The sequence below is a fragment of the Talpa europaea genome (assembly GCF_964194135.1).
Source record: "Talpa europaea genome assembly, chromosome: 5".
NCBI classification, from domain to species: Eukaryota; Metazoa; Chordata; class Mammalia; order Eulipotyphla; family Talpidae; genus Talpa; species Talpa europaea.
The window spans coordinates 61032686-61052218 of record NC_140071.1 but is presented as its reverse complement, the minus strand read 5'-3'; positions in this window follow the sequence as shown (position 1 = coordinate 61052218).

Below are 19533 nucleotides of genomic sequence, written 5' to 3'. Positions count from 1 at the left end.
AATTATTTCCTTGAATATTTTCTCTGTTCCTATGTCTCTCTCCTCTCCTTCTGCGATTCCTATAACTCTTATATTTCCTTTCCTAATGGAGTCAGATAGTTCCTGAAGTCTTTCTTCATTCTTTTTCCTTCATACTTCTCTTTTCTTTTCTGTTTTGGTTCTTTTTATTTCTGTGTCTTCGAGAGTAGTTATTCATTCTTCCATTTCATCTATTCTGCTTTCATTGCTTTTCCCAGAGTGCTTTAGCTCCTCCATTAATACTTTGATCTCTTGCATTTCTTTCGCTTTCCTCCTTAGGGACTCAATTTCATCCTTCTGATCGTTGATTATTTTTCCCATATAATTTTCAACTTCTTTCAGTTTTTTAATCATGGTGATTTTAAATTCTCTATCGGGAAGACTCATAAGTTCTTCTAAGTCACTGGTGTTGCAGCCTGGTGCTTGATTGTCTTTTTGTAATGAGTCTTTTTCCTGGGGATGTGCTTGGCTGCCTGTAATTTTTCTTCTCCCAGCTGCTTATTTTCTAATTTGTCCAATGTGTTGGGACACTGTGTCGCTGGTACTGGCCAGCATCTCTTTGGTGTGCTCTTTCTGGGATGTCAGGAACTGGCAATCCAATCAAGTCCAATACTGTTATGCCAGAAGTCCAGTAGGGCAGTGGTATTATGGATATGTTAATGGTCGCTGTCCCCGAAAATCTCTTCCTTCTCTATTTGTTTAATTCCAGAGGTGGGTCTTGAGGTCCCATAGACTGCCCTGGTGGTGGCTGGATCACCTGCTGGGCTCCAAATTGCTGTATCCCCATCTAGGCTCCGACTCGTTGCCAGGCGGGGCCTGGCTTATGGGGGCCTTCAGCTCACCTCTGACTGTGGGGATAGCCCTTTCTCAGTCCCACACAACAGCTTTGGTGAGGTCCATATGGGCACATAATTCCCTGTCTTAAATATGGCACATCTGCTGAGCACTTCTCAGAGCCCTGGGTCTGCCCAGGTGGTGGCTGGATCCCCCTCTGGGCTCTGACTTGCTGCCAGGCGGGGCCTGGCTTATGGGGGCCTTCAGCTCACCTCTGACTATGGGGACAGCCCTTTCTCAGTTTTAAACAAAAGCTTTAGTGCGATCTGGATAAGCGCAGAATTCTGTGTCTAAATATGGCACGTCTGCCGGGCACCTCCCTAGGCCTTGGGTCTCTAAATATAAGAATTTATATGAAGCTAAAGGGGAGGGGAAAAATCACACAATTTCATAAATTTGCATTACGTTGCAACCAAAGAAATAGTAGCACCCCTTATTTTGTTTCATGTTGACATATGAGTATACATTCTAATGGATGAAACAAGTTCTGCTAAATATAGTAATCATAAAATATTTTAAAAAGAGATATTTGCTGTTTTCTTCAGAGCTATGAAATGAATAAATTTTATCAGTGGTTATTATGTGATCTTGTATGAGGGAAATAAGCCAGATATGAGACTATAAATACTGCATTGTGTTAATATGAAGAGAATGGCAAAATTAGTGTATTTAATTCTCAGATGTGCAGCTCTATTATGGACTGCATTTTATTTTTGCTTGGTTTTCTCTCCTATGATACACTTGCCTTTAATTATTCAGAGCTCAATTTTAATAAATTGGAAAATCCTTATTTTAATTTGACCTAATCAGTACTTACTCTACAATTCCTGTTCCATTGAAATAAATATGGAAGTTTTGTGATATGTGAGGTAGTAAAAATAACAGAGGAGTTTAGAATTAGAAATATCTGGGTTTAAATTTTGAAACTAAGGGCCTCCCTGGTGGCCTAGGTGTAAAGTCTCAGAGCTTTTGATCTCTGGCCACAAAGCTAACCCACAAGTGGTGCAGCAGACCTCTCTTGTTTTACTCACTATTCCCCTTAGCAGTGTATTTCAGTAAATCCACCTGTTTGCTACCCACTCTGTCTCTGGTGAATTCTTTCACCCCCTGAACCTCTGGCCTATACCCCAGTTGTTCTATATGCAAAAAAAAATTTAACTAAATTTATTAATCTTGTGAAAATTTGCTCAATTTCATTTATAAGACAACTCACTCATATGTATTATATTTGCAAGATTTGTTTATAATGAGAGCATATAAAAATGTGTGATTCTTAATTATTGCAAAACTTGCTATATTATTCAAGGTATGGTAACTAATTGAAAAAGTTTAATAATTTAAAGAGCTTATTGAAACAAAATTTTAATGACTTAATGCAATAAAAGCATATTTCTTAAGTCACAGACGTAAGTCATTGGGGTAGGAGGGCATCTGTTGGCTCTACCATACCTCAGTGCACTGGGTTCCTCTGCAGACTGGCGACAGAAGCAAAGAGAGGAGAGTGGAGAAAATGGGTCAGAGGAGAGTCCCTGCTTCGCTCCTGGGAGGATTATCTGAAATTAGTCCAGAGAGGCACTAGATGCAGAAAACCCTCAGAACTGGGACAAAAGTAGAGTACTTATTGGACATCAGGAACAATCACTGACAGCACCAGAAGGACTCTGAGGAAATTTAGCATCATAGAATAAAAAGTGGGTAGAGAGAGTTGTAGCAGGAGTGTGAGCTGGTGGAACAAACCTAAGCTCCCATGTTTGGCTGGTGGACCTGGGGAGGGAGAGCTGGTTAATGTATAAGTGTATGCTTAACTGAGAGGAGACAGCTGTGGAGGTGCCAGGGTGACCCAGAAGGTTGGTTCCCCAGTGAAGAGGAAAGGGAACAAAACTGTGTTCACCTTCCATCACTCCCTCAGAACTTAGGCTTATCTGTGGAGAGGTGCTGAAAGAGCAACTGCAGACTATAGAGATCTGGAAACACAGAGAGGAAGACTATCAGGAGTACCAGATACATGAGCCACCATGCACTCCACTTTCACCAGTAACTGGACTCTTTCACACTCCTCCTCGACCCTCTGATTCAGCAACTGAAAGTTAGATCTCCCCAATCTCCCCAACACACAGTGATATACAGCATACTAAAATGCCAAACCAGGAAATGCTAAACAACAAAGATTTCAAAAAAGTCTGCTGAAAAAGTGGAAGTTATGCACCCTTAGGACCCTTTTGGTAAAATGGCAAAGTGTGAAGCTCAAAAAAGGGAAAGATGGAAAACTACAACACATGGCAAGTTGAGTTCTGGAGAAAATATTTAACCACATATATCAAACAAATATCCAGAATCCAAACACAAAAACTTGGAAGGTCTTTTCTTCCTATCAGAACATAGTTCAAAATTTCCAGGAAAAATTCAAAGAAATGAAAAATAACAAGAAAAGCTGATCAAAGAAATAAAAGAAAACTCAGAAAAACAAATTAATGTCCTGAGAAATAAAATTAAAGAACAGAAGATAGAAATTCAAACTTTAATTAAGAAAACAAGAGAGACACAAGATGCAAAACAATCCATAGAGGAGATAAAACAAATTCTGGTGAAAGCTAGGGAAGTAGAATATGCCAAGTAGAAGACTGAAATGGTGACTTGGAAGATGGAAATGCACAAATAATCCAGACGGGAGAAGAAAGAACTACAAAGTAAAAAGATGAAGAAGCACATCAAGAATTATCTGACTCCATGAGGAGAGGCATTATAAAAGTAATGTGTATTCCAGAAGGGGAAGAGGGTGAGAAGGGAACAGAGAATTTATTCAAAGAAACAATAGAGGAAAACTTTCCAAACCCGGACAAAACCTAAATATAAATATCTATGAAGCTAAAAGAATACCTGGTTACCTAAACATAAGACAGCCTACACCAAGAAATACAGCTGTGAAACTTCCAATAATTTAATGTGAGAAAGTATATTGAAACTGGCCAGAGGGAAGAAGCAGACAACCTGTAAAGGTAGCGCAATCAGGCTTTCATTGAACTTCCCTGAGGATGGGGGATGTTTACCTCAAATAACCCTTAATATTGCCACTGTAATGGTGAGCATGAAGATGCTTATTACATTGCAGCTGCTGATGCAAATCAGAGATGGTCAAAATCCCAACAAATGTAATACCAGCTGTAAATGACTCCATATTAAGAAAGTGTTTCTTTTCCAGAACAAATATGAATGGGGAAAATTGAACATATTTTTGTAACAATCTGTTTGTGTGACAGTGAAGAAAATATTTTTAAGTGATTTGAGGACTAGTTTCTAAGTCTTTTTCACACTGCTTGGTGTATTTCATATTTTGGCAGCTGTTTAGAACACTTTGAATGCAATTGGCTTAAATAGCCCATTTAAATTGGTTCTAGACTATTCAAGTACCATTCCAAAGGGCAACATTCTATTCCTGTATGCATACCTCCTAGCCCCTGTTGTTAATGCAAAGAAACAAACTCTCCCAGACAGACAGATCCATATAACTATTTGCATAGTCATGTTTTGAAGTCTGTGATCATGTTTCTTCCTCTCGGCTGACAAAACAGATATGTTTGTATTGATGATGTGAACAATTAAAAAGATCAGTGAGAGGGCCTCCCTGGTGGCTACAGCCTCTGCAGCGCCGGTTCAATCCCTGGCCACCAGGCGAGGGTCCCACGGCGAGAGTCCCACGGGACTCGCGACCTCTCCTGCCGCCCGCTGCTCCTCTCAGCAGTGTATTTCATCAGTCTGCCTGTTCTGCTCTCTGCTCTGTTCTGGTGAATTCTCTCACCCTCCTGCACTTCTGACTGTGCACAGTGCTTGTATAAATAAATAAATAAATAAATAAATAAATAAATAAATAAATAAATAAATCTTAAAAAAAAATGATCAGGATATTTGAACGGAATGTCACCTTCTAGGTAAAACCATTAGTGAAGATTTAATAAAATACCTAGTCTATCAATATCATGCAAGAGTGGGCTGAAACCTCAAAATTGAATCTCAGCTGCTAGAATGTAAATATTACTTTGAGAAAATGTAGCTAAAATTTTACAAGGACTATGACATTTCTAAGAGGAAGTAAGCCACGTCAGTCCCCTCATAAGTACTTCAGCACAAATATAAAGCTCAAAGTCTGGCTCTGGTAAGATTCCTCATTTGTAAAACTTACTTTACTCCTCTGCACTGAAGGAACAAAGTGCTTTCGAAAGGATTATCTGTGAAGGATTCAAAGAAGTCTTTGTGGGGATTTTTATTTAACTTTTTAGATTACCATTCTTAGTTGTGATTTGGCAAGTGATTCTATTTTCCAAACACTTCATCATATTTTCAGGCGATGAAAAGTGAGTTTGAAGCAAATCTTATCTGTGAACTTTGTTACCTTCCTTTAGTGTGAAAAGCAACTCAGTGTGAGAATAATCGACTGAGGCTCTAGATAAATATTTATCCAGGAGAACTTAAAGGAGCCAAGGACTATTTATTGATTTTCTATTGCAAGTGAGGCACGATGAGCAAGATAAAATTCCTACCTCAAGTAGCTTATTAGGTATTGAGTGATGGAATCATACGAAAGGAAAATCTAATACCAACTATGTAAGTGTGCCTATGGGGGGAACAGGGTGGTGTTTTGCAGGCAGAAGAAAATATCCTGAAGAAAATAATACTTAAGCTGAGAGCTGCATGATATACAGGAGTTGGCCAGAGGAGAAGTGGGGAAGTTGAAGGGCAGGAGTGTCAGGTCAAGGAAGAGTACCTACAAAAGGGTTGGGGCTGACAGAACATGGTCTACTCTGAGAACTGAATTCTGAGTCCAATATGATTGGGTAATTGTAACGCCAGCAACAAGGCACAGAGCAGGCAGGGGACTTGAGGGCCAGGAGGCTGGCAGGCCTCCCAGCCCCTGGGGAACCCCTTACTCTCTCTTTGGGCTCTCTCTGGCGTTTTCTCATGGTCCTGCTTCTCTGTAGTCACTCGTCTCTCATATCTGTGCTGCTGTAGCCTTCCTTGTGTCTCTGTGTGACAATGCCCTTATAGCCACAGCCTCCAGGCTCAGATGTACCCATTTTACACATGCCCACACCATACTCCAGGTGTCCACCATCAGGCATGTGTGCCCTGAGTCCATGATCCCAAGTGCCTCCTACATTCAAGACCGCAAGTGATACCCACAGAGGTCAGTGGCATAAAAGCCTAACTATTCATTTACCATACAGTCGCCTATTGAATTTTGTTGAGAATGGTGTCTTAGTCAGACATATCTAAATACAATAGACTGGGTGGGCTTAAATAATACATATTTCTCACAGTTTTGGAGGATAGGAAGTCTAAGATCAAGGTGCCAGCAGATTCATTTCTTGGTAAGGATTCTCCTCCTGACTTGCAGACAGCAGCCTTTTAATTTATGCTCATATAACAGTGAGAGGAAGCTCTTGTTGCTTCCTCTTGGGCACTATTCTCCCTCACGGGGGCTCAACCCTCTTGGCCTCCACTAAACCTCATTACTTCTCAAAGACCCTGTAGCATCACATTGGTGGTTGAACTTCAAAATATTGAAGGTGTCCAAATCAGTTCATCCCTGTATTTTCAGAACTGGTTTCCTCAAGACATTCTGCTCCAGTTTTCAGAGAATTTTATGCTAAAAGCAAAGAAATCCCTTGAGGCTGAGGAGAAGGTTCTGTCCTTGCTTAAGTCCTTTGCCTTCCACTACTCAAAGAAATGATTGTCAATTCCTAAAACTTTCCTCTTCTTAATCAGAGAAGAAATCACTGCCCTCTTTGATAACCCAGAATATTTTGTTGGGGGACTCAACCAGTTGTAAGTTTTTCACTGAGCATGTTCTCTTTATCTAAGAATCTCATCTTAAATCTCACGACAAGGTCGCCCCTTATTCTCTGTCAGTAAAGATCCTCTACATCTCCTTGATGACCCAGGTCCCTCAAAGCAACATAAGTATCCCCAGTCTACTTCATTATGATATAGAATTTATAAGCATATAAATTCTCCATGTATGTGTTCTAAAATTTGAGCTCTTCTCTTACTGTCTGTCTGATATAATTTGTCAGTCTGTCCAGTCTTAGAAGAAACCAGATGGGGTGGGAAAATTTTCCCCTGTGCTTCACTTATATGAATTTTGGACAAAATATAAACATTCATGTCATAACAAATGGGGATTTTTCTTAGGAATATTGAAGCATATTAAATTATTAGTTATTGACAGATTATTAATAATCAATCTGACAATGGTGTATAGGACCTTATTACTAACTCCTCAGTGAAAATCTTTGAATGGAATAAATGATCTGTGAAACAATTTCTGTACCCAGTCCTCTTCTCCAGAAACTTTGTCACTATATTATATAGATTTTATATATAAAATTCTTATTTTATATGTATATATATATATATATTTGCTTTTCCAAAAGTGTTTTCCTAGTATTTTCACTGGTTTCATGAGCAACAAATAATATCCTTTTTTTTCCTGCAAAACAACATGCAAACTTAGAAGAAGAATGTTTTCTTGAGCACTCTAGATAATGGTCTTAAGTCAGGATCAGAACAAAATCACCTTCAACTGTTTCTTCAAATGAAGATAATTATCTCTGCTTTCTTTTTTTCCTTTTCCCTTTCAAACCCATTTTCTTTAGTAGTGAGAAAGATAACAATGAAATTCTACTTTAGGGTCACAAGTTAGCTTAGTTAAATCTGTCTCTCTAAAACAATAAAAATAATGTGAGATAAAAGCCATATATGACAAGCCTACTGCCAATATTACCCTCAATGGTGAAAAGCTGAAGGCCTTTCCTTCAGGAACAAGGATGTCCTCTCTCACCACTGCTCTTCAATATAATACTAGAAGTCCTAGCCAGAGCAATAAGACAAGAGAAAGACATACAAGGAATCCAAATAGGGAAAGAAGAAGTAAAACTATCACTATTTGCAGATGATATGATAATATACATGAGAGAGCCCTAAAAATTCCACAGAAAAACTACTCAAAATAATCAACCAGTTTAGAAAGTAGCAGGATACAAAATCAACACACAAAAATCAGTAGCCTTCCTATACACAAATAATCAATATGAAGAGGAAGAAATCAAGAATACCATTCCTTTTATAATTGAAACAAAAAAAAATCAAATACTTGGGAATAAACCTAACAAAAGAGGTGAAGGAACTATACAAAGAAAATTATAAAACACTGTTAAAAGAAATAGAAGAAGACACAAAGAAATGGAAAGACATCCCCTGCTCATGGATTGGAAGAATTAACATGATTAAAATGGCCATCCTACCAAAAGCAATTTACAGATTCAGTTCTATTCCAATAAAAATCTCAACAGCATTCTTCAAAGAAACAGAACAAATGTGATGAAATTCATATGGAACCACAAAAAAATCACGAATTGCCAAAGCCCTACTGATGAAAACAAAAGAGAAAGGAGGTATCATACTTCCAAACTTCAAACTACAGTCAAAGCCATAATAATTAGAACAGTTTGGTATTGGCACAAAAACAGACACACAGACCAATGGCACTGAATAAAGAGCCCAGAAATAAAGCCACACGTATTTGGACAACTAATCTTTGACAAAAGAGCAAAGAATATGCGGGCCTCCCCTGGTGGCGCAGCAGTTGAGCAGTTTAGCACTGGGCTGCAAGGCTGCCCACAGCCTCTTGCAAGCTGGTTCATTCCCAGGCCGCCAGCGAGGGTCCTACAAAAAAAAAAAAAAAAAAAAAGAGCAAAAACTATGCAATGGAACACAGACAGTTTGTTCAATAACTAGTGCTGGGGAAACTGGACCACCACATGCAAAAAAATGAAACTAGATGACTACCTCTCACCGTGCACAAAAATCAACTGAAAATGGAAAAAGGAACTAGATATAAGACCTGAAATCATAAAATACATAGAGGAAAATATAGGTAAAATATTACAAGACAGACAGCTTAGTAACATCTTTATTTTTTTTTTTTTTTTTTTTTTTTTAATAAATTTTATTGTTATATTCCCCATACAATTGCAGCCCCCCATTCTGACCCCAATCCCTCCCCTCCCGCCCCCGCCCCCCTAAAAGTGTCTCTGGTTCATAGTTTTTTGTTGATTTTGATTTTCACTTTCTTATAGTTATTCATTTTCCTGGTCCCTTATTTAAGTTTTCTAGATTCCTGCTATGAGTGAGACCATCCGGTATTTTTCTTTTTCTTTTTGGCTTATTTCGCTGAGCATGATCCCTTCCAGCGCCATCCATGTTGCAGCAAATTGCATGTGTTTATCTTTTTAGTCAAGGAAAAGATAAACACCTGGGATTACATCAAACTGAAAAGCTTCTATACGGAAAAAAGAAACATTAACCAAAATAGAGAGACACCCCACTGACTGGGAAAAAATTTTTCATGCCATGCAACTGAAAAGGAACTGATCACAAAGACATGCAAAGAACTCACACAACTCAACAAAAACAAAATAAACAATCCAGTCAAGAAATGGGCAGAAGAACTTAAAAGACATTTCTCCAAAGAGGAAATGCAAATGGCCAACAGGCATATGAAAAAATGTTCAACATCCCTTCTAATCAGGGAAATGCAAATCAAAACCACAATGAGATACCACCTTACACCAGTAAGAGTGGCACATATCAAAAAAAGAAGCAACAGCAAATGTTGGTGAGGATGTGGAGAAAAAGGAACTCTTCTGCATTGCTGGTGGGAGTGCAAACTGGTCCAACCACTGTGAAAAGCTGTCTGGAGTTTCCTCAGTCTACTAAAAATGGAGCTACCGTATGACCCGGCAATTCCACTCCTAGGGATCTAACCAAAGGACACAAAATCATTGATCCAAAAGAACACATGTACCCCTATGTTTACTGCAGCACTATTTCAACAGGCAAAACTTGGAAACAACCCAAATACCCAACAAAAGATGACTGGATCTGGAAGATGTAGTATACATACACAATGGAATATTATTCAATAATCAAAAAAGATAAACTCATGCCATTCACAGCAACATGGATGGAGCTAGAAGGAATTATGTTCAGTGAAATAAGCCAAAAGGAAAAAGAAAAATATTGGATGATTTCAGTTATAGCAGGAATATGGGGGAACCAAATAAGATATCTGTGTAAAAAATATAATAACAGTACAAAAGACAACAAAACAAAAATGGACAATTATAAATCAGAGACATACTGCAGGGTTGGAGGCGGGAGAGGGATCAGAGAGAAGAAGGGAGGAACACAATGGACTGAGGTGATGGTGCATGGGTGCATTGGTGAAGGAAACTCTATGGGGACTATGCCTGAGGGGTGGGGAAACAAATATTGTTTAAAAGTGAACAATGATGTAAACATAAATAAATAAATAATGTGAGAGATTGTATCAGTCAGAGTTTACACCAGTCAGAAACCACACAATTTGAACAGTACAAGTTTAATATAAATAATTATTAATTATGTCAGAAGACTGACTATTAAGATGTTGACGAGATACTAAGGACTCTCTTAGGTCTAATTGAGAGTACTGCAGTATAAACAACTTGGAAAAAGAGCCTTTCCCCAAAGCTGGATTTCAGACCTCAATGAAGAAGGTATAGTTATAGCCCAGTATATGGCAGAGAAGTTCACAAGATATCTATGGCAAAGAAGGCCTACAGCTTCTGAGCAAATAGAGGAGTTGGGGTGTTAAGAGTCACTTGGGTGGCACAAAGCCTGTGAGGTCTCCCTCAGGAGGGTCTCTCGAGGGTGGTCACCTGTCTGGGCGTGGAGTTGTAAACTCACCAAGTTAGCATGCATTGTGCTGACTGAATGCCCCGTGCATCTCTGGCTATCATATGTTAGGCACAAAAAGAAACAAACCGAACCATACAAGAACCAGAAAAGGAACTTCCCATTTCCTCTAATGTCCTTACAGTCTTCTTGATTGAAAAGTTACTTGTGATCAAAAAGATAAACTCATGCCATTTACTGCCATATGGATGGAGCTCAAAGGAATACTAAGTGAAATAAGTCAGAACGAGAAAGATAAATACTGGATGGCATCACTGATATGGGGACTGTAGAGTAATTAAACTTAAGAGTCAAATAAAAACAAGCTTAGAAAATAGTCTTTTATAGTTTCACTTATATGTGGAATCTAGAGGAATCCAACAAAGGATCAGACAAAGACAAATTGTAAGACTGACCCAGATATGAGACACTGGGTAGCAGAGGGGGAGTGGCATTATAGAACAACAGTGGGGAACTGCGGGAGGAGAATGCTTGGAGTGTGGTGGAGGACTGTGGGCGCTTGGGTGGTGGGAAAATTATGGTGATGGCACCTGAGGGGAGAAATCCTGTATTGTTAAAATATAAACAGGGATGTTTGGGCCCCCTGGTAGCGCAAGGGGTTAACAGGTAGCCATGAAGCTATCTGCAGCCTCTGCAGCATAAGTTTGATCCGCTGGGCCAGGAAGCAACGCACATGGCACAGCAGACCTCTCCTATCTAGCCTGCTGTTCCCCTCAGCAGTGTATTTCAGTCAGTCTGCCTGTTCTGTTCCCCACTCTGTCTCTGGTGAATCTTCTCACCCCCCACACCTCTGGCCTGTACCCCAGCTCTTCTATGCATAAATAAATCTTTTCTTTAAAGGGGTGGGGGTGTTTAAAAGGAAAAAGAAAAAAGGTAAAAAGAAAAAAATAAATACATTTGTACCAGAGTGAAAAAATAGGTCTAATCCTTGATAGCCAAGTACAGAGCTAACAAGCCCAGAGGAGGGAGTGGGTGACGAAGGGGTAAGAAGGAAGAAGGAAGGAAGCACAAAGGACTATGGTAGTGGACTGTGGGTGATTTTGTGGTAGGTGCACTACAGTGGCACACCTGATGGAGATATCCAAATAGTACCTCAGTAAAAAAGGGGAAATAGACAGAGAGAGAAGGAGGGAGAGAGAGAGAGAAAAAACGAGAGAGAGCGCTATAATAATAATAAAAGATGTTTAACACTGCTTACAGGGTCTATCTAGCTCCATTATCTAGAAATCAATAAAAATCTGTGAAGTACTTGACTAGACTTTTAAACCGCGCCTCAGACTTCCAAGGACTAGTCTTCTGGAGGGAAATGAACAGATGGTGCCTAAAGAAATTGGTCAAATTTCTGAGACAATATTGTTATTTGACACTGCATCATCAACTGGAGCATCTGTCAAGAGGAAGAGTTATGCTTCTGTGCTGCTTTCCTTCAATAATTAACCACATTTCTCTTTACTTCTCACTGTTCAGCATGCATTTTTTTCATAAGCTGGTGTCAGAAAATTTCAGTGACTCACTGACATAATTTTAAAAAGATACTACAACAATAGCATTATTTAAATTCCCTCTGAGACAAAGAGAGATTTCACTAGAAGAGAAATTGACATTTGTTCAGTTATTTCTGACACGAAGATTATTTAGAGTCAGTCACTTAATCTCAAGGGAATTATGATGTGTAATGACATTTCAGCAAAGGAAAAAAAAAACCCTAAAATTTTATGGAAACTCCACACACATCCTCATTCTTTTCCATCATTCTAAGTTATTCAAATATTTATATGATGGAGAAAATACACTATTTATTCTTGCCATGTATTATTGGTTCTTGCCATGTATTATTCTTACTATAGGAAATGCCTGTGTTAGAGATTGTCTCCAAATGCTGCAGTATTTATAATATTGTCTGGATCAATGAAGACCATGATTGTAATTGCCCATATATAAATAACCACTTCTATCCGAAATTATAGAAGAATACACAGGAGGCATGTACTAAGGTTTATTTAATTTTTTTTTAAGATTTATTTATTTATTTATTTATTTAGACAAGCACTGGGTACAGTCAGAAGCACAGGAGGGTGAGAGAATTCACCAGAGCCAGAGCAGGGAGCAGAGCAGGCAGAAGGACCGAAGTACACTGCTGAGGGGAGCAGTGGGCGGCAGGAGAGGTCTGCACGCCATGCGGGACCCTCCTCCGGTGGCCGGGGAGCAGCCGGGGATCAAACCGGCGCTGCAGAGGCTGCGGGCAGCTTCGCAACCCAGCGCTCAACCGCTGCGCCACCGGGGAGGCCCCACATGTACTAAGTTTTGAGCAATCATATTCATAGCGATAAAACCATTGTTCAAGGATGTTTCCACAGTCTTTTCAAATAGTAGATAGTAAGAATTGTCAAGGACAGAATGAATAGTCCAAACCATACGTGAAACCAGGTTATGTTTTCCATACTAAGTATCCAACAATTCCATCAAGTTTCCCAATACAATCTTTATAGCCTAAGTTCTTTAGCCATTTTAAATATTTCTGCTTAATGCTGTTCCAGTTCAGCTGAGGCTTTATGTAGATTAAGCTAAGCCAATGGGCTCTCTTTCCTACATCAGAATTAGAAACTCATGAGCTGACCCAGGGCTTGGGAAAAGAGAGAAGAGTTAGTTTTGTTTTTCTTCTTTTGCCAAATCCTGTTTTGTTTTTGTTTGCCATTTTATGTATTATTTTAGAGGAATTTGATTTACATGAGCTGAACAAGAACAGAAACTGTCCATAGGAAGAAACTCTAGTGTTCTACATTAGAAAGAAAAAAGACCTTCTTCCCTTACTCCTAATAATATGAAAAGTGTATCTTTCCCTCCAGGAGCAGTGAAGACTAGATTTCTCAATAAAAATGCTTAGGGACACAAATTGGTTGGAATTATTGGAAGAAGGATGCTAGATAACTTAGTGCTGGACTTGCTCACTGAGATTTACTTGGATTACATATTACAGACCAACTTAGCTAAAAGAAATTTAGATGTTCTTATTCAATTTAAAGTTAAGAAAATCTTAACTATATCAAATAATATTGTTATGGGTATTATAATTTTGATAATTGGTTTGCTGAAATGGCTCCCAGGGATAATGAATCTAGCAAAGCTGAAGCTTTCCCAAGGTACTCTTTGGTTCTCCCTCTGTTCATGAAATCTCCCATATTGTTCCCACCTCCATTCCCAAAGCTGTCACCTGCTTCTCTGTGCTTACATGGTCCTTTATATACTTTCTGTTGTAACAGTTATCACTTGTAGTTTTAATGATTTGTTTATGCCTTCCACTAGATCATTTTCTCTTCAATAGTGTGAATATTGTCCTGTTCATTTTTATATCTATGGCCCATAAAACATGCTCATGTCATTGCTGATTGAATCAGAGATATAAAAAATTAGTAAAGTTTGGATCATTCCTTGGGATGACCATGTCCAAAACTCTGCTGACCACTTACCCAATTCTTTGTGACATTTATGGAAAAAACAATTCCAACTCAAAGCTCCTAAAAATGGTGCTAAGGACAAACAGCAAATGAAAAACAATCAAGAAAGAATGTATTGAGTTTCAGTAAGAAAGGTGAGAGTCTGTGATGTTAGAACAAAGACGGCCTCTTCCTTCTCTCCTTCCCCCTTCAGCAAGAGAACGTCCTCTCCTGACTGCTGCGGCCAAGAATGTATGACCCCTGGGCCTCCCCGGTAGCGCAGCGGTTGAGCGCTGGGTTGCGAAGCTGCCCGCAGCCTCTTTGGTGCCGGATCGATCCCCGGCTGCTCCCCGGCCTCCAGAGAAGGGTCCCACATGGCGCGCAGACCTCTCCTGCTGCCCGCTGCTCCCCTCAGCAGTGTACTTCGGTCCTTCTGCCTGCTCTGCTCCCCGCTCTGGCTCTGGTGAATTCTCTCACCCTCCCGTGCTTCTGACTGTACCCAGTGCATGTATAAACAAACAAACAAAAAAACAAACAAATAAATAAATAATACATGCCTCTTTAAAAAAAAATGAATCTATGACCCCTTACTTCTCCAGCTCTTAGTCAGAAGGCCTTTATGCCTGGAGGAATGGGTCTTTGGTGCTTTTCATCCTCTGCCAGCAACCTGTTGCTGAGGCTAAGCTCTAGATGCTAGTTCATGAGAGGTGGGACCCCTTTCCTCTACCCATTCCAAATGAAGGCTCTAATTTGGGTATAGTACTAAGAATAATGGTGCCCCGATTGAGCTTTCTCTATCTCATGAGACAGTGCTTCCGAATTAGGAAAGGGAACTGTGTCTGTCCCTCCACTGAGTAATCACCGTTAGAGTGGCATTGAGACAGGGCAGGATAAGAACTGCCCAGTGTCCTGTTTGAAAAGGGAAATTGAACTGAGACTGAGTTAGGCTGAGTTGCTCAACTACATGTTTGAACAGGAGAAGTAAATCATGAATGGTGGGTCCTGTCCCAACATCCTGTCAAAACAATTTGGCCCACCAGTCTAACCAAATATACTATACAAGACAAAAAGCATTAAATCCTGACTAATGATTTTCCCACAATTTACTGGAGGTGGAAGGCTAAAAGCTCCACGTGCACAATTAGAAGGTAACCTCTCTGCACATGCACAGGTATAGACCAATCTAGAACAAATTATGTCACTGCTTTCTTTTGCCTTACTATGGGGACCTACCTGTTAAAATCTCCTAATTCCCCTCTTGGAGCCAGGCTGCAGTTTGCTTTTGTTTTTCCCCCCTCTTTTTTTTTTAAAGATTTTTTTATTTTTATACAAGAGCTGGGGTACAGGCCAGAGGCACGGGAGGGTGAGAGGATTCACCAGAGACAGAGCAGGGAACAGAACAGGCAGACCACCGAAATACACTGCTGAGGGGAGCAGTGGGCGAGACAGGAGAGGTCTGCTGCGCCATGTGGGCATCTCCCTGGCCAGCCGGGAATTGATCCAGCACTGCAGAGGCTGCAGACAGCTTCATAGCGCTGTGCTCAACCTGCCGCACCACTGGGGAGGCACTGCAGTTTGCTTTTCCTGGCACTGTTTACCTCTTGCACAAGGCTCTAATAAGACCTTTGATGGCTCACCTGAAACCCCCTAGTGAATTATTTTTCCTATTGTATCTCTAGACCCCCTACTTTTGAGTGGTTCTATAACAGGGTGATGATGGCAAGAGAAGATTGCCTCTATCACTAGAGCCCTGGGGGGAGAATCAGACATAAAATAGATAGCTCTTAATCTCTTCCCAAAGGAACTGGCATCATTTGTAACAGCATGAATAAGAGCACACACAAGAACAGTGGAGATAGGGTCAAACAGATTTTGACGAAGAACTGTGGGTGCCTTGGTAGTGGTTGTGGTAACACACTGAAGAGGTGTGATCCTATACCCATGAATCTTTTTTTTTTTACTTTTTACATCATTGTTCATTTTTAAACAATATTTGCTTCCCCAGCACACCCTCAGGTGTAGTCCCCATAGAATTTCCTCCACCAGTGCACCCATGCACCATCACCTCAGTCCCCTGTGCTCCTCCCTCCCTCCCTCTGATCCCAATCCCTCCTCCTCCCCTGCAGGATGTCTCTGATTTATAATTATCTGTTTTTGCTTTATTGTGTTTTGTATTGCTGTTATTTTTTTACACTGATGTCTTATTTGGTTCCCCTATATTCCTGCTATAAGAGAAATCATCCAATATTTTTCTTTTTCCTTCTGACTTTTTTCTCTAAGTATAATTCCTTCTAGGTCCATCCACATTGCTGCGAATGGCATGAGTTTATCTTTTTTGATTGCCAAATAATATTCCATTGTGTATATATACTACATTTTTTTGATCCAGTCATCTATTTTTGGGCATTTGGGTTGTTTCTAGGTTTTGCTTATTGTAAATAGTGCTGCAGTAAACATAGGGGTAGAGGTGATCTTTTAAATCAATGTTTTTGTGTCCTTTGTGTAGATCCCTAGGAATGGAATTGCCAGGTCATATGGTAGCTCCATTTTTAGTAGGCTGAGGAAACTCCAGACAGCTTTCCATAGTGGCTGAACCAGTTTGTGCTCCCTCTATTAATGTAGGAGAGTTCCTTTTTCTCCACATCCTTGCCAACATTTGTTTTGCTGTTTTTTGATATGTGCCATTCTTACTGGTGTAAGATTATACCTCTGTATCTTACACAGTGTTGTGAACTAATCTTACCTCAATAAAAAGAACACTAGAGATTGTGTGGAAAGGCAATCGGAAAGAGATTCCTAGTTGTAATGAAGCATAGACATTTAACTGGTAAGTTAGCAGACTAGAGAATATGACAGTTGGGAAAATCCTTCCTCAGGTTAGAAAAATAACCACCACTGACTACAAATCTATTTCTTTAAAGGAATCACTATTTGATCGTATTTTTTTTTTAGGAAATATGTTGGAAAGCATTGTTGAAAACAATAGAATTATTAGCTGGAGATTAATGAAGTTTAACAGTTGGGTGTGGTCAGTGAAAAAGGAAAGAATACCAAGAAATATAGTTGTTGGGCCTCCCCAGGTGGTGCAGCGGTTGTGTGCTGGGCTGCAAAGCTGCCCGCAGCCTCTGCAGCGCTGGTTCGATCCAATGCCGCTGGCAGACCTCTCCTGCCTCGCCCGCTGCTCCCCTCAGCAGTGTACTTCGTCAGTCTTCCTGTTCTGCTCCCGCCTCTGGCTCTGGTGAATTCTCTTACCCTCCTGCACTTCTGACTGTACTCAGTGCTTGTATAAATAAATAAATAAATGTTTTAAAAAAAATACAATTGTCGTCCCAAGGTGACTTGGGCACAGACAAAGCTGTGTCTTCTTGTAAAACAACCATAGATGTTTACATTTTCCATCTGGGGATGTACAAGTGGAATAGACTACATGAAATTAATCTTGTCAGTCACTAAACAAACAAATTACAATAACAAACCCTGGATTGTGAGCAGTTTCTAAAGTATTTATAATATATTATTTAAAACTTCCTGTTTCCCATACAAAGCTGTAAGGCAGGCAAAGGAGCCAGTAAAATAAAATATACACAATGGGGTTTCTTTCTTTTTTTTTTTTTTAAGAGAATATTTTCTGACTCTATTTTTTTTAAAGATATTTTTATTTTTATACAAGAACTGGGGTACAGGCCAGATACGCAGGAGGGTGAGAGGATTCACCAGAGACAGAGAGGGGAACAGAACAGGCAGACTGATGAAATATACTGCTGAGGGGAGCAGCAGGTGAGACAGGAGCGGTTTGCCTTGACATGTGGGATTCTTGCTGGCTGGTGGGATCGAACCCCAGCTGCAGAGGCTGTGAACAGCTTCACAGTATGGCACTCAACTGCCTGTGCCACCAGGGAGGTCCCAAGCAACAGTATTTCTTCGCATGACCAAATGTCAGATTTCACTTGGAAACAGCCATTATGATACATTTACAAGACTAAGGGAAAGTATGGTTAAAGACAATATAGCAAGATATGACAATGTTCCATCAAATAAAAAATACCAATAAGGAGATAAAAATGACAAAAAGAGAACCAAATGAGAATTCTTGGCTGAGGAATAGAACTGAAGAAGAAAAACTCATTAGAAGGACTCAACAGTATATTTAAAGTGGCAACAAGAAGAGCCAGATGAAACTAGAGAGGTAAGGGATGATTTTCTTTGCTTCCCAACAGTTACATAAATAAAATATAAAAATATATAAATATGAATATATGTTTAATATATAAATATAAATATATTTATATAATATATACATATATAAATATATAAATATATATGTTCTTAAAAATGAAATAACAAGTACGAATCACCATTAGGTGGACCAGTTTACATGTAATTAAAGAACCAGAATCTTAGGGGAAAGAGAAAGACATGAAATATTTGAAGAGATGATGGTAGAAAATATTCCAGATTTACTAAAAGACAGTAATATACACATCCAGGAAGCTCAACAAATTCCATGTAGTATAACCATAAAGGCATCCGGAAATAAATACATCACTGACAGTCAAAGACAGAAAAAATATTGAAAGCCGCAGCAAAAGAAAAATGACTCATCATTTACAAGGGAACCACAGTAGAGGAATAGCTGACTTCTCAGTAGAAACAGAGGTCATATGTGCAAAAACATTTTTAAAGTGCTCAAGAAATAAATTCAACCAACAATCCTATATCCAGTAAAGCTATTTTTCACAAAGAAGAATTATATACTTTTCCAAGTGAACAAAAACAGAAAGGATTTGTTTATAGGAATCACTTCTTACTAAAGAAATTCTAAAGAAAATTCCTCAGGCTGAGGGCCTCCCCAGTGGCGCAGCAGTTGAGTGCTGGGTTGTGAAGCTGCCTGCAGCCTCTGCAGTGCTGGTTCGATCTCCAGCCTCCGGGCTCTGGGCAAGGGTCCCATATGGATGCAGATCTCTCCTGCCACACACACCCGCTGCTCCCCTCAGCAGTGTATTTCATCCATCTGCCTGTTCTGTTCCCCGCTCTGACTCTGGTGAATTCTCTCACCCTCCCACGCTTCTGACTGTACCCAGTGCTTGTATAAATAAAAATAAATAAATAAATAAATCTTAAAAAGAAAAAAGAAAAAAAGAAAATTCCTCAGGCTGAAAGGAAATTGTCTCAGGATATTTTTAAACCATATGAGAAACAATAAACACTGGTTATGTAATGATGTAATTTTAAAGATAATATATTTTCTCTCTTCTTTCAACTGATTGAAAAAGCAGTTGTATAAAATAGCATGTACAGAATGCACTGCTGGGATTATTAGATAAAGAAATGTATTATCTGCATAATATTATATATTTGCCAATAAAAGCACAAGAGTTGGGGGAGACAAATCTGTATTGAGCAAAATAATAGCTCTAATGGTAAAATGATAATAATAACAATATGTTGTTAGGAT